The following is a 15,459-nucleotide window of genomic DNA, read 5'->3' as shown; positions in this document are numbered from 1 at the left end:
AAATGGCGTCATTGCCGCAGAGTGAAATACAAATTTTTCTTATGCAGTGTACTTTTTACTTGGGTATATATGGGATGGGTAGTTCACTATTATTTTTTTTAATTTTTAGATGATTATTGCATGAACGAAACTATGAGTGAAGACACTAATCATGTGGAGCCATTTGAGATTCCCCTTGATAGAGAGTGCCAACTAAATAATATAGGTCAAGTGGGTGCAATCCGTGTCCCACCAACTCATAGGAATAGAATCTTTCATGTGACTTGCGTCATGCTACACTTATTGCAAATGAAGGGGCTATATGGGGGTGATGCTTACAAGGACCCATACATTCACTTAAAGAATTTTTAAGAGGTGTGTGCACCATTTAATATAACACACATCACTAAGAAATCCTTCTAGCTTTATCTTTTCCTATTCTCACTAACGGGCTAGGTTGTGTTGTGGCTCCATTCACTTTTTACAGGTTTAATTGCTTAATGTAACGAGCGCTCAAAGGTGCTTATTGATCAATACCACCCTCTCTTCAAAATATGTCACCTTAGAAATGAAATCATAAACTTTATTCAAAGGAGTGGGGAGCCGCTCCATGAAGTATGGGAGAGATTCAATAGAAAGTTAGTCAAATAACCAAATAATGAGATTCCAAGGAATCTACTCCTCCAAGTATTGTATTGAACATTAGATCCTTTGAACCAAACTGTGGTCAACAATGCAGCACAAGGTTCTCTCTTGAGCTTGCACTTCTACGTTGCTATGAAATTATTGAGAGTGGTTACTAAACACAATAGGGAATAGCATGCCTAAGAAATCAGAGTCTCCAATAGCTCTCCCTCCACTCCCATGATTAGTAAGGAACAATGAAAGTGGGATGAGGACTAAGAAGAGACTTGGCAAAGATTTTTACCCAACTTGAGCTCGTAAATCAGTATATTATGGGTGCACGCACAAAACCGTAGCATCAGTAGCCTATGATGAATATGAGAAATCTAGCAAATTGGATGAAGAGATCCGATATTTGGCAAACTATTTAGAGGGTTCTCACTCGGCTTATCGAAGACAAGGTGGAAATTAAGATTACATGAATTGGGATGGTGGTCGACTTTGGAGAGATTGGGAACATAAGTATTTCCACTTTACACCTCACCATGATCGGGATTACATAAAAGAGTCAAGCTCCATTGCCTCTAAAAATTTTAAAACAGAGGATATCCTTGAAAGAATATGGAATATAGCTGAAGGAACAGACAAAATGGTCTATAAATTAAAAGGTGACTTCTCTCAACTCTCTTTAACCGTGGTATCTCACTCAGCCTCTATCAAGAAATTGGATACCCAAATTGGGAAAATCTACATATGTTTAAATCGGAAACCTAGAGGCGATCTCCTTAGTAACAAAGTTGCCAATCCCAATCACACCGCTCAAGTCTCAAAAATAGTTACTAGGAGTGAGAAGATAATGGAAGAACACTTAAAATAGGACTTGAATGGAAAAATGCCTAAAATTCAGACAAAAAAGGAATTACCTCATAGTAAAGAAAGAAGAGGATAAGAATAAGACGGACGAAGTTGCCACAAAACTTATTAATGTCGAAGAGGTTAATAGGAGGAATTTTGTGGACCCCCTTGAGAATTGATAAAGAAAGCCATCATGCCATGATTATAACTAAGGCGCTATGTGGGAGACAACCGATAAATGCCACGAAAGTGGCTCATATCCCTTTTTTTATATGTTTGTAGCATCATTGTTATTTTCTACATATAAATAACTCTTACAATTATGGCACTAAGAAGTGCATTGGATAAGACTGAAAAGGGGGAAGAGTGCAAAAAATTTCTTTGAAAACTAAACAGAGGTAAAAAAATCTATGAAAATTAATACATGACTTGAACAGGGGAAAAATAGGGGAGCATAAATGCTCTCAGTTACCGTGATTGCAGTCTCCGGGCGTAATCACAGTCATCCATATTGTCGTGATTGTGGTCATTGAAACACGGACACCTTATCCATTTGAAACACTAATTTCCTCCCTAATTTCCTCACACTCCTATTCAATTTTTTACAAGAAGAAATAGTCTGATCTTAAGGAGAATAATAATGAAACAAAATCCAAGAGTGATAGCGGTCCTTGATGCATTTTTAGGGAGCAAACTTATCTTTTTTAATTCTTGATTATTTATGCTGTGGGGACACTGCCACCTCTTCAATTGGGGTGTCTCCTTATTCTTTTGATTTGGGTCTATATTATTGATATTTTACATAATTTTCTTCTCTTTTGGATGATTCTTATTTTTAGTTACGTTGTAATATTCAGGCACTCTGATGGTGTCCACACCGCATGAATTAGTTTCTTTATTCTGAGTTTGTTGCTTTATTTTAGTTTTAATCGATGAGTTTTTTCCCTATAAAAGATTGAGTGACGACATCAAAAGAAGAAAGCATCGTGATTAGGTATTTATTCATAGGTGCTAGGGAAGTTTTTGTACCCATGGCATCAAGTCCATGAATGCAAGGGATGTCTAAGTAACAATAGAATTGATGATTGGGGATTGAATGCATAACCATTGGTGAAGCCTGAGTAGCCATATAGGTGGTTCTCCCGTACTATATCTTGCAAAGTGAGACTATATCTTGGGTTATTCCCATCATAAGAAAATTATATGTGGTGTAGATGCGAAAACAAATAACCCCCTCTGTCTAAAAATTTTGCAAAATTTGAGGGCATGGACGTGGGCAACCTTGTGATAAACTTTCCCTCTTTCTGACTCTGAAAATTTAATTTAGAAGAATAGTGAAAATTATATGTGGTGTGTGAAATCTTCTTTATTGTGAGGAGGCATGTGAATAAGTTGAGGTGGGTGATTTTTTCATATCAGCAAAATGAGATAAACAGAAGTATAACATGGTTGTTGTTAACAAGTGAGTCATTTCGAAAGTGTTAGTGGTTGTTACATGGTTGCTCCCCAAAGTCTAATTCATCTTTCAAATATTACATTTTATTGAGGGGTGTAGTTGAAACCATTTTGCCCATGTGCAAAGAGATTTTTGTAGTAGCAATCAATTTTAACTATTCATGATCATTGGGTGATAGAATGAGGGCATACATATGAAATTCTCTCATAGAAAAGGGTGGTGTTGCTTGAGGATAAGCAAAGTTTTAAGTTGCGGGTGTTGACGAGTGGTGATTTTACCACTCATTTGCACCAAAAAATATGCACACTACCATGTTTTGCATTAGAAAATAAGACATCAACATGATTTAAATACACTAAACCCTAATTAAGCAAGTGTGTAACTAAATGAGGAGGCTTAACTTCTTAGTATTTTGTGAAGAATGAATTCTTTGGATAATCCTTATGGTATATCTTTCTTTACCTTCTTCATGAGTAGCTAAGTCAATTAGTCTTGGGATTATGTTGAACTAAAGTGTAATTGTGTGTGGGTGTTGTTGCACTTGCATGATTTCTAGTTGTTGAGTATGGATTCCACCATTGGTTGAATTTATGAGTTGAAATTTGTGGGTGAAAATCCAAAATCTCCAAATTGGTTTGATAGGTGAAAGCCCCAAACTCTAGAAACCCTTCATCATTCTTGAAAAAGGGATGAAGGTGAACTTGATGTAACCTATAACATCCTTGAAAGAGGGTTATATGGCGACAAAGCAATGGTGGACAATTAAGTATATGGTTTACTACCTTTTGCAATCTTAGAAATAAGTGTATTTAGAGTGTAAATCATGTCAAGAGCATCATTCTAGAAATAGGTTCTTGTTATTTTACTTGTCGTGTTTTTTAGCATTCTGGAACCTTTTATTAATTATACCACCCATAAGGACTTGAAATTTATAATGTGCTTCTTGTGGATTCGACCCCAACTCGAGTTAAGTCATTGACAATGATCGCCTCACCCCTCAAGAATGAGAGTGATTTTAGCATTATCAATAGGCTCACAAGAAGAATCAAAGCCCAATTCAAAATATACAGACACATAGGAGAAAGTCAATTCAATCTCAGATCAAATAACACAAATGTAGATCTAAAACAAATAGGGATAATATTTCTGATAACGGCATCGGAGGCCTTTGCCTCTGTCCTAGAATGTATATCATAGCATTGACCACATCCATCACCTGAATAAGTGGCCCTGCAACCACCTCTATGGGCACCACTAACTCTGCCTCTTATACTTCTAGTATAACGTCTACCTCTTGTAGCTGATAAAGGAGTAGCCCATAAAACACGGTGCGGATAGTCTTTGGACAAATGGCCAATATTATTACACACATTGAAAACTATGTGACCCCACTCAATAGACGGAGGTATGGGTTAACTATGATGACCTTCTAAAGATGCTAAAATCACAGATCCACTACCTGAACTTTATAAGGCATCCAGCGCTGGTTGACTATGATACTCGTGGATGCCTTTAGAATCTCTATATTTAGTAGTGTGACCTATAAACTCTCCTTGATGGTGCATCATCTTGGCACCTTTCTGAGACACTCAAAGAATTGACTTTGTCATCTTAACATTATCTATAATTAAAACACCTTGGGTTCCTGGCCCTTTGAAAATTTCTTGGATTTCTGGTCTCTGGACAGGATAGCACTTGGGAAAATAACTCATACCTTGGGATACGAGTGGTATGTGTTAGTTATATGCTTACTAGTATTTTTTGTGGATTGGATTTGTTTTCTAGAATGGGTATGACTAGGGTGGTATGAGTCGTATCGATGGACATGGGTCGATTGGTCACTTTACTTAGTGTTAGACACAGTAACTTAAGTTGCATCTAGGTACGAGTGGCTCACTATGAGTTGTAAGCCAGGGTACGAGTTGTACCATGGAATCATATGGTGATCAATGCTCAATCCTCGTGGGATTCTATTCTGCCAGGGGTACGGATAATGGTACTAGTTTTATACATGAATATGACATAGTTTGGGGTAAGTTGTACCTTAGATAGTGTCGGGTCCAAGGGAGATGGCCTTGGGTATAAGTGCTGGGTACCATTCATATAGGAGAGTGTAATTGGTATGGATAGTCGTACCCACCTGACGGGATTCCTGGAGTTTATGTGAGGTAAATCTAAACATTCCCCACTTAACCTAATAAGGCCCCACGACTTATATTAATATTGAAAGGTTATTTGCCCAATTAATCTATTCTTTGACACTTAGAAACTTCTCTTAAACACTCCATAATTCTCTTTAAGGCTTTTGGGTAAAGGAAGGCTAGGGTTCCATTTTGAGGATTAATTTTGGGCTTGTATTGGTGATTTTCCTCCATCATCTTCCTAGTTTTAGGCATGTTCTCTTCCCTTGTTGTTAGTTCCAACTAAAGGCATAGTTTTACACAATTTTTTCATGGTTTAATTATTGTATGGTTTTGGATTTTCAAATTTAATTTGGGGGTTTTGATTATAAATTCTTGGTTATGGTTTTCCCATGTTTTAATTATGCTTTTATATACTGTAATGGGGGTTTTGGATAATTGGTTGAATGGGAATAGTTGTTTGGTAATTGGCTTTGGCTTTGGTTTTGGTAGTACTATGCCCCCAATATGTGTGATAAAAGGCCTATGGGAATTTTTTCACTACATTATTGGATTTTAATGGAACTATTGCATGGTTTAAACCTAGTAATGGAACCCTAAATGTCTGAATGGATTAGAATCTTTAAATGGAATTGTTTGGTGGTCATGGTTATGGTTAATTGAAATCCTTGTGGGGTACATGGGAATCCCCCAAGAAACAAAATAATGCCACACTTGTAGGTTACATGGGACTCCCCCAAGTTAACATGGTAAATGGGTACATAGGAATCCCTTTACCTTAAAAGGCTTGGCTAGGGACAATACTTGGAAGTTGTAGTTGGTATGACCATACCACTACTCATAGTCCTGGTAAATAATAAATGGAATAATGGATTGGTTAGTTGGAAATTGTTTTAATTGGGCAATAATAGCGGGGTGTGATAGATAACTATGAAAGTGGGAGTTCAATGAACGAACACTGGAAACTAATATTTGCCGACATGAGGGCATCACTCCCTTCATGGGAGGCACTTTCAAGAATACTCAATCACCAATGCTAAACTCTACGTCCCTACACCTCACATGTGCATTGGACTTTTGGTAACTTTGAGTGATTTTCAATCTATCACGAATCACCTTCACCTTCTCTAAAGCATGGTGAACTACATCGGGGACAAGTAACTTGCCCTCTCCCTTTCGTACCACCCAATAAGAGATCAACATCTCTTATCATACAATGCCTCAAAAGGGACCATGCCAATACTAGAGTGGTAACTATTATTATAGGTGAATTCAGTCAAAGGCAAATGGTCATACAAACTACTACTATAATCAATCACACAAGCCCACAATATATCCTGCAATGTTTGGATGGTTCTCTCCGCTTGCCTATCCGTTTGTGGGTGGAAATCGGTACTAAGGCACACTCTAGTACGCAAACCCTTTTGGAATAACTTTCCAAAGTAGGATGAAAATAGAGGACCATGATCCGAGATAATAGAAGCTGGAGCACCGTGCTACTTCACGATCTCCACAAGATATAACTTAGCATAATCATCCACTAAATAAATATTCCTAATGAGCAAAAAGTGAGTGAACTTGGTCATTCTATTAACAATGACCCAAATGAAATCACATTGATTCCAGGATCTAGGAAAACCAGTCATGAAGTCCATATTAATTTCCTCCAACTCCAACTCGGGCAAGGTAATCTCTTGGTACAAACCACCGGGCCTCATGTGCTCAACTTTCACTTGTTGAGACACCAAAAACTTGACCACATAGCTATCTACATCACACTTCATATTGTTCCACTAATAGAACTCCTTAATGTCATGATACATCTTCGTGTAATCGGGATGAATGGCATAACGATATCTATGACCCTTGGCTATGATCCTTTCCCTAAATCTATCGAAGTTGGGAACACATAGCCTACCTTGGTATCTCAAGATACCATCACCACTAGTCACAAAGTCCACGACCTTGTATTGACCCACATTACTCTTGATCTTCATCAAGTCGGGGTCTAATACTTGCTTTTCCATTATCTAACAGCAAGGGACTCCTCAGATATCAGATGCACAAATACACTGCCATCCTTGGAGTCCTCAAGTTAAACACCAAAATTAGATGAATGGTAAATATCTTTCACCAATTCCCATTTGTCATCATCCACATAGTCCAAACTCCCCATGGACTAATGGCTAAGAGAATCAGCAACTATATTAGCTTTAACGGGGTGGTAATGAAGACTCATATCAGTCTTTCAACAAATTGAGCCACCTTTTTTGCTAGAGATTTAACTTCCTTTGGGTAACCAAATATTGTTGAATCTTATAATCAGAAAAGATGTCAAAATGAATCAGGTAATGCCGTTAAATCCTTAATGCAAAAACCACAGCTAACAGCTCTAGGTCATGAGTACGGTAGTTCTTCTCATGAACTTTCAATTGACTAGAAGCATTGGCTACCACTCTACCATGTTGCATCAACACACAACCGAGATCGACACGAGAAGCATCATAATATACCACAAAACCATCACTACCCTCGATCAAGGTCAAAATAAAAGTCGAAATCAACTTATCTTTTAATTTCTCAAAACTACGATCACACGCATCAGACCACAAGAACTTGACCTTATTCTGGGTCAACTTGGTCAATGGGCCAGCTTTAGTAGAGAAACTCTCCTCAAACCTTCTATAGTAAGCGGTTCGACCTAAGAAACTCTAAGTATCGGTTGGAGTCGTAGGTCTAGGCTACTTCTTAATCGCCGTAACCTTTTGGGGATCTACTATGATCCCTTCACTAGAGATAACATGACCAAGAAAAGCTAATGCTTTCAACAAAAATTCACACTTGGAGAACTTGGCATACAAACGATGATCCTTTAAAGTTTACAACATGGCCCGGAGGTAATATATATGATCCGCCTTAATCTTAGAATAAACTAGGATATCATCATTGAATACATTGACAAACATGTCTAAGAATGGATGGAATACCCTATTCATCAAAACCATAAATGTCGTTAGGGTAATGATCAACCTAAAAGACATGACAAGAAACTCATAGTGACCATACCGAGTTCTAAAGGCATCTTTGGGATATTCGTATCCTGAATCTTAAGTTGATTATAACCCGATATAAGATCAATCTTAAAGAAACACTTCGCACCCTGAAGTTGATCAAACAAATCATCTATCCTCAGAATAGAATATTTATTCTGTATGGTCACTTTGTTCAACTAACGATAATCAATGCGCATACGAAAGAAACCATCCTTCTTGCGCATAAATAACACAAGAGCACCCCATGCAGACACACTAGGGTGGATAAAACCTTTATTTAAGAGGTCTTTAAATTTCTCCTTAAGCTCTTTCAGTTTTGCCAAAGCCATTCTATAAGGAGGGATAGAAATTGAACAATTTTTCGGAATAAGATCAATCCCAAAATTAATTTCCCTATTGGGAGGAACACCACAACGATCACCAGGAAAAACCTCTAGAAACTTATTAACCATGAGAACTGATTCTAAAGAAGGCTATTTCGAATACGAATATTTAACTCAGACCAAATGATACAAACATCCTTTGACCATGTCTAACTCTATCAAGTCTACAAGAGTATCTCTACCACAACGGATATCACACACTCTTATAGATCCTTCTAGTAATTATAGGGTCTCTGACCAGGGTAGAAATAGAAAGAGGAATCGACAAATTCTCAGGACCATAATTAAGAAGTACAACACATATAGTGTTACATAAGAAAGAATAGACCCTGGATCACGAAAAAAATACAAATCATGGGAGAAAAGTCTCAGCATACCCATGAAAACATCGGGAAATGCCTTAGAATCCTGGAAAGTAGAAAGTGAATACAAGCAATTTCGGCCAGTGCAGGTACCAGAAATAAGAGTAGAGACAGACATAGCACCCTTCGGTGTGGGAGTAGATGGAGTAGAAATTAGGGCCCTATTGTCCAAAGAAGTTGCTAGAGAGGGGCACTTAAGTTGTAAATGTCCAACCTGACCATAGTGGAAAGATCTGTTTCTTCCCTTCTTATACTGACCACGATGACTCTGACCATAGAATCTGTAAGGAGAATTAGGTACCTTGTGCCCGAAACCCAACACTAAACTATGATTGACAACCACCCAAAAAATTTAGGTAAGGAGAGAGAACAATAGCTGAGGAGAAAGAACTCAAACCCCCCCCCCCCACTTCTTTGCTTCCCTCAACCCATGAGGAAAGAAGCGATCAAAGAAAGCCTTGGAGAAGTCCTCCCACAGGCCAGGACTAGCATTAACACCTCTAGAAATCTCCCACCCCTCATACAAATGCAATGTCTTCCAGTTAGTAGGAAGCAAACTCAACCGTCTCAACCTCTAAAGCAAGAATAATTCAGAAGATCTTATCCATTTCATCAATGAAGCCTTGGGGATCTTGCTTAACTTTCATATCGAGGAACATAGAAGGGCCCAACCTCATGAATTGGCCAATTTTTACTGCCTCCGAAGAAATATTAGCCATAGAACCGCACTATGATGGAGAGGCTATTAATTGAGTTAAGCGATTGATAGAGCGACAATACTCGGCATTTGTAGCATACCCTTGAGGTGATGGAATAGGAGGGTCACTTTCATAACTGGGGTTGGTGGGAATAGGTGGAAACCTACGAAGATTCTTGGATGTCGCAGCTATATCCCAAGTCCAAAATCTAAATTTTTTATGAGCTTCGGCCATAGGTCCCTCAAAAGGGTTTGCTTTAGTCTTAGATCTCCTTGGAGGCATGATCTGGAAGATAGAAAATAGAAATCAGAGGAATACAAGACCTTAGACTTTATAGCTTGAGATTGAAACACAAGAAAGGGAAATATTTCCTAAAATGTCTCGTAGCTCCTCTTTTATAAGTATGGCGCGCCTCACACCCACAAAAAATCTACTCGACATGGTACTATGGATACCCAACTGACCATGAACCAAGGCTCTGATACCAACTTTACAGCCCTAAAATTGGGCTATGTTGTATGGGAACCTTAAGCCCAAATGAACCTAAGGTCTCCTCGATAACCTATTACAATTGTCACGTCAATTACATGGTTTGGCTGAATCCAAACCATATAAGGAGATAGCAAAAATCATACTACAAGTGATAACTTAAACATGTTTAAACACCTAATTAGATTCATCAATTAACCAATAAACCCAAGTACACAGTCATCCACAATACCACTGTACAACTGATGTTTAGAAATGTATATGTTGGGACAAGCCCCCAATAATAGACAAACCAAGTCAAAATAAGACTAAGTCTAAAGATAGGAGACCAAGAGGGAATTTCTTCCAAAGTAAGGAATCTCACCACTCCCAATTCAATGCATAAAATGATTTGATTGCCTAATCACAACGTAAGAATAGAAGATGATGATCCAACCCCTATGTCGCGTGGGGATATTGTTTCCGAAGACAGCTAACAGCTGGAATATTAGCATGTAACTCAAGGATAAGGATAAAATAGCATCATCATTCAACAACAAGAAATATATCATATTGAATCACATTCATAACCCTATCCATACATATAGAAATATCACATGTTAATCAAAGGGATAAGTCTTATCAACACTTTAGAATCACTTATCTATCATACATGCAATGGAGGACTCCAACCCTCCACAATTATAGATTCATGCATTTCTCAGTAGGCATAGGACTTTAACCACATTCATATATCATCAAGCAAAGTACTCTAACCACATACATATCAATTTAAATGAGGGACTTTAACCACTCATACACATTCATATAAGTATGGGACTCGAACCACTCACACACATTCATTCAAGCAAGGGACTCTAACCATATGCTCAAATATTAGGCCAGGGAATCTAACCTCATAACATATTAGATATGGGACTATAACCCCAAGATAATTTATTTGGTGAGGCACTTCCTCCTCATAAAATATCATCATGCAACGGACTTTAACCACAAGTGGTGTCATTAGGAAATGGACTTTAACCTCAAGCCATCATGAATATCATTAGTCAACATTGTGACTCTAAACCTTTGTCCATGTATTTACATACATTCAATTCCACACATAAGGACTTTAACCCATTTAGCCAATTAAACACTATATATGACCATATGGTCCTTATGGGAGCCTTCATTGCTCAACCATTTCAATAAGCCAATGCATTAATTCAATTTATTAAACAATTAAAATTACGGTCATCATGACCCACACAAACAATTCTCATTTAATTTGTAATCTTATACCGCATTCTTACTATACTTTAGTTCCACACACAATTCAAGTTCATCTTTATGTCTAGGGACTTTGACCCTTCATTAGCCATCAACTAACATGGTTATCAATTTCATAATACATGGATCATAATGTGTTTACAATATCACTTATCAACCATTAGTAACTATTTGGCCATTGCCCTAGTTCAACACATTATCAAGAATTGAGTAGAAAATTCACTTAGACATTTTCAAAAACACCTTGTGTGCATGCCCTTACCAAGGCTATTTTTATCCTAGATATCACCAAGTTTATGGTTACCTAAGACCCTCATATCAAATCACATACAACAAGTACTCGCCTACGAAAATCATCATCAATAACATGCATAAACTCAAGTCAAAGCAAGAGTCAACAATATTCATCATTAGGCAACAAAACCCTATTCATTTGATTTCAAAATCTCCATGTACACTTACTAATCCAAGTGTCAAATACCTAGGTTTAGATTTATTTACAAATGGGAAGAGATACATGTCTTATACAACTTGATTCACGAAGAAACTTGACTTCACTTTTTCTCTTAAAGATCACCCTTGAAACCCTAGCCTCCAATCCTTCAAAGATGAGCTTAAGAGAGTATTTAAGGTGTCTGATCCATCAGAATGGATGTTTAGAAGGCTACAAGTACTTATATAGTGAGAGGACTTAGAATTTTAGGCATGGGAGATGACCATAAGGCCCTTAGTTAAAAGCTGGAAAATGAACCCATCCAGGGGTACGACTCACTATACTACTTACTAAGGGAACCATATCCTAGGGTACGAGTGTTACCCTAAATCGTACCCTAGCCTTATCCTAGGTCACACACACTATCAATGGTACGAACATATATCTTTGAATCATATCCAAAGGGTATGAATCAACCTCTAACTCATATCCATCAATCGTACCCTAAAAAGTCTACTCTAAGCTTCAAGACACCTTTATACAACTCACCTTAGTGGGTAGTATGTCCTCCTACTAGGTTGATCAAGGTATAAAAGGGGAGGAAGATGAGGATACTACTCGCATCCAAGGGTTACTACTCAAACCCCTAGTCGTATCTATCCCAGAGGCATCAAATGAGGAAATTTTTTGCAGGTTTCAAATCTAGGTGTTTTAATTCCCCTTAACCCCCCCCCCCCCCCCCCCCCACTTAGATCATTTATCCGCGAATGACGAGTATGATAAGCATAAACACAAGTCACACACTATCACACATCAATTCAACCTTTAAACAAGTTAGAACAAGCATACAAAAGGGATACAACACACACCATGCTCATTATCAATCAGTTATTCATTTCATTGACTTTGGGACTTAAACCCATTATTCATCAGGACACTTGTTTATTTCAAAGCTTAGGGACTTAAACCCTTTACTTATCAATGATTACTCATTTCAAAAATTATAGACTTTAACCCATCAACTTATTAAGTATACTTGTTCATTTTCAGGATTAGGGACTCGAACCCATCACAACAAGGATATAGATAATTTCAAACCACTAGGGACTTGAACCCATGGTCTAACAAGACATAAAGCAATTTAAAACTTGGGTACTTTAACCTATTGTCTAATAAAGACATAAATCAAATCAAGGATGTCAACACATTACCTTTATCCCATGTTTTCAAAATAGGAAACAAATGCAAATACTTGGACTTCATGTCCTCTTCCGCTTCCCAAGTAGCTTCCTCGGTCTTTTGGTTCCTCCATAAAATCTTCACCAAAGACACTTCTTTTATTTGCAACCGGTGAACTTACCGATCCAAAATCCTCACCAAGATCTCATTCCAAGACAAAGAGTCCAAAATACTAACATTTTCTAAAAGAGTAACCAATGAAGGGTCACCCATATATTTCCGCAACATAGAGACATGGAAAATTGGGTGAATGGAGTTCATAATAGATGGAAACTCTAAATCATAAGCAACATTGTCAACCCTCTTCACAATCAAGTAGGGGAAAATATACCGGGGAGTAAGCTTTCCCTTTTTACCAAACAGCACCACTCCCTTCATGGGAGATACTTTCAAAAATACCCAATCGCTAATGCTAAACTCTAAGTCCTTACGCCTCACATTTGCATAGGACTTTTGGTGACTTTGAGTGGTTTTTAATCTATGATGAATAACCTTCACCTTCTCTAAGGATTGGTGAACTAAATTAGGACCAAGTAACTTTCCCTCACTAACTTTGTACCGCCCAATAGGAAATCAACATCTCTTATCATGCAATGCCTCAAAAGGGGCCATGCCAATACTAGAGTAGTAACTATTATTATAGGCGAAGTCAATCAAAGACAAATGGTCATACCAAATACCACCATAATTAATCACAAAAGGCCGCACCATATCCCTAATATTTAGATGGTTCTCTCCGATTGCCCATCAATTTGTAGGTGGAAAATAATACTAAGGCACACTCTAGTACCTAAACCTATTTGGAACGACTTCCAAAAGTGGGATGAAAATTGAGCACCATGATCTAAGATAATAGAAACTAGAGCACTGTGCAACTTCATGATTTTCACAAGATACAATGTTGCATAATCTTCTACTAAATAATTATTCCTTATTGGCAAGAAGTGGGCTGACTTGGTCATTCAATCAATAATGACCCAAATGGAATCACATTAATTCCAGGATCTAGGAAAACCGATAAAAAGGTCCATATTAATTGACTCCCACATCTACACGGGCAAGGCAATCTCTTGGTAGAAACCACCGAGCCTCATATGCACAAATTTCACTTGTTGACACACCACAAACTTGGTCATAACATGCTTCATATTGTTCCACCAATAGAGCTCTCTAAGGTCATGATACATCATAGTTAAATGAGGATAAATTGCATAAAGGGGATCTATGAGCCTCGGCCATAATGCTTTCCCTTAATCCATTGATATCTAAATACATGGGAACACATATCCTACCTTGGTATCTAAAGATAAAATCACACCAATCACAAAGTCCACAACCTTGTATTTACCTACATACATTTGATCTTCATCAAGTTGGGGTCCAATACTTGTTTTTCTATATCTCAACAACAAGGGACGACTAAGATATCAGATGCAAAAATTCACCACCACCATCGGTGTCCGCAAGTCAAACTCCAAGATTAACAAAGTAGTGAATATCCTTCACCAATTCCCATTTGACCTCATCCGCATAGGCCAAACTGTAATATCCCAGGAAATTTTTTGTTGAAATTTTATGCGTAAAGGCATTATTTTTATTTGATTTTTACGAATTTAAAGTATGAACCCATATATTATGATTATTTTTATGAAATCTTGATGTTTATGATTTTGAATGATGAATTTACATATATGGAGATATAAAGCATGAATCTTGAATGATATTTATCATGATTTTGATATTTGGGTCGTGAATCCCCAATAAAAATTGTGTTTTTTTAAAAAGCGTGTTATAAGCATGTTGATGTTGAATATTTGATATATTTTGAATAATTTGACCTTTTGGTCGTAATGAAGTTATTTTGAACTCGAGTGTGAAATAAATCCACAACGTGATTGATTTTGATAGATAGGAAGCATGATGGTCCCGATGTATATTTATATATTACTGAAATTTCTTTGTTGTGGATTTTATTTGAAATGATCTGAGCTAAGTCTGGGAGAAATCTTTAGCACCGACTGGGAGGTATAAAGAAACCTTACTTCCCTATAACTACGTGCCCCCGTAGGTGTGATCACTAGTTTGTGTGGATTTGATATCGATAGTCCTACTCTGATGGCAAGGATAGGATGGCTCTCCCCAACATGGGTTGTATGTTGAACTCCATGTAGCTCACATAGTTTATGTCGGTTATAGGATCTCCCAGTGTGTGTTTGTTTCCTTGTGTCTATCATGAACGGTGAAGAGATTTGAAAGTGGAATTGTGAAAGTTATTCTTTCAAAAGATTTAAATAATATTTACATTATGAGAATTGATATTCTTGATGAACTGAAAGTGATTGACAAATTATATGATAAGTCACATGTGTTATTGTACTTGTTTCATCCTCTCATGATTATGATGATTTTCTTTGGGCTATGTAAGTCTTTCATACATCCTGCATATTTCTTATAAATATTTATGATGATGATGTT

At 37.4% G+C, this 15,459-nt stretch overlaps 1 non-coding gene across 1 annotated transcript; it reads right to left on the bottom strand.

Annotated features, from left to right (window-relative positions):
* Positions 1-538: 538 nt before the first annotated feature.
* On the bottom strand, positions 539-644 carry LOC124897450. Its single transcript, XR_007054169.1, has one exon. It is a non-coding gene; the product is annotated as a small nucleolar RNA R71 (small nucleolar RNA).
* Positions 645-15,459: the final 14,815 nt, after the last annotated feature.

Source organism: Capsicum annuum, chromosome 3 (assembly GCF_002878395.1).
Source record: "Capsicum annuum cultivar UCD-10X-F1 chromosome 3, UCD10Xv1.1, whole genome shotgun sequence".
In the NCBI taxonomy this organism is placed as follows: Eukaryota; Viridiplantae; Streptophyta; class Magnoliopsida; order Solanales; family Solanaceae; genus Capsicum; species Capsicum annuum.
This window is presented reverse-complemented; position numbering and strand designations above follow the sequence as displayed.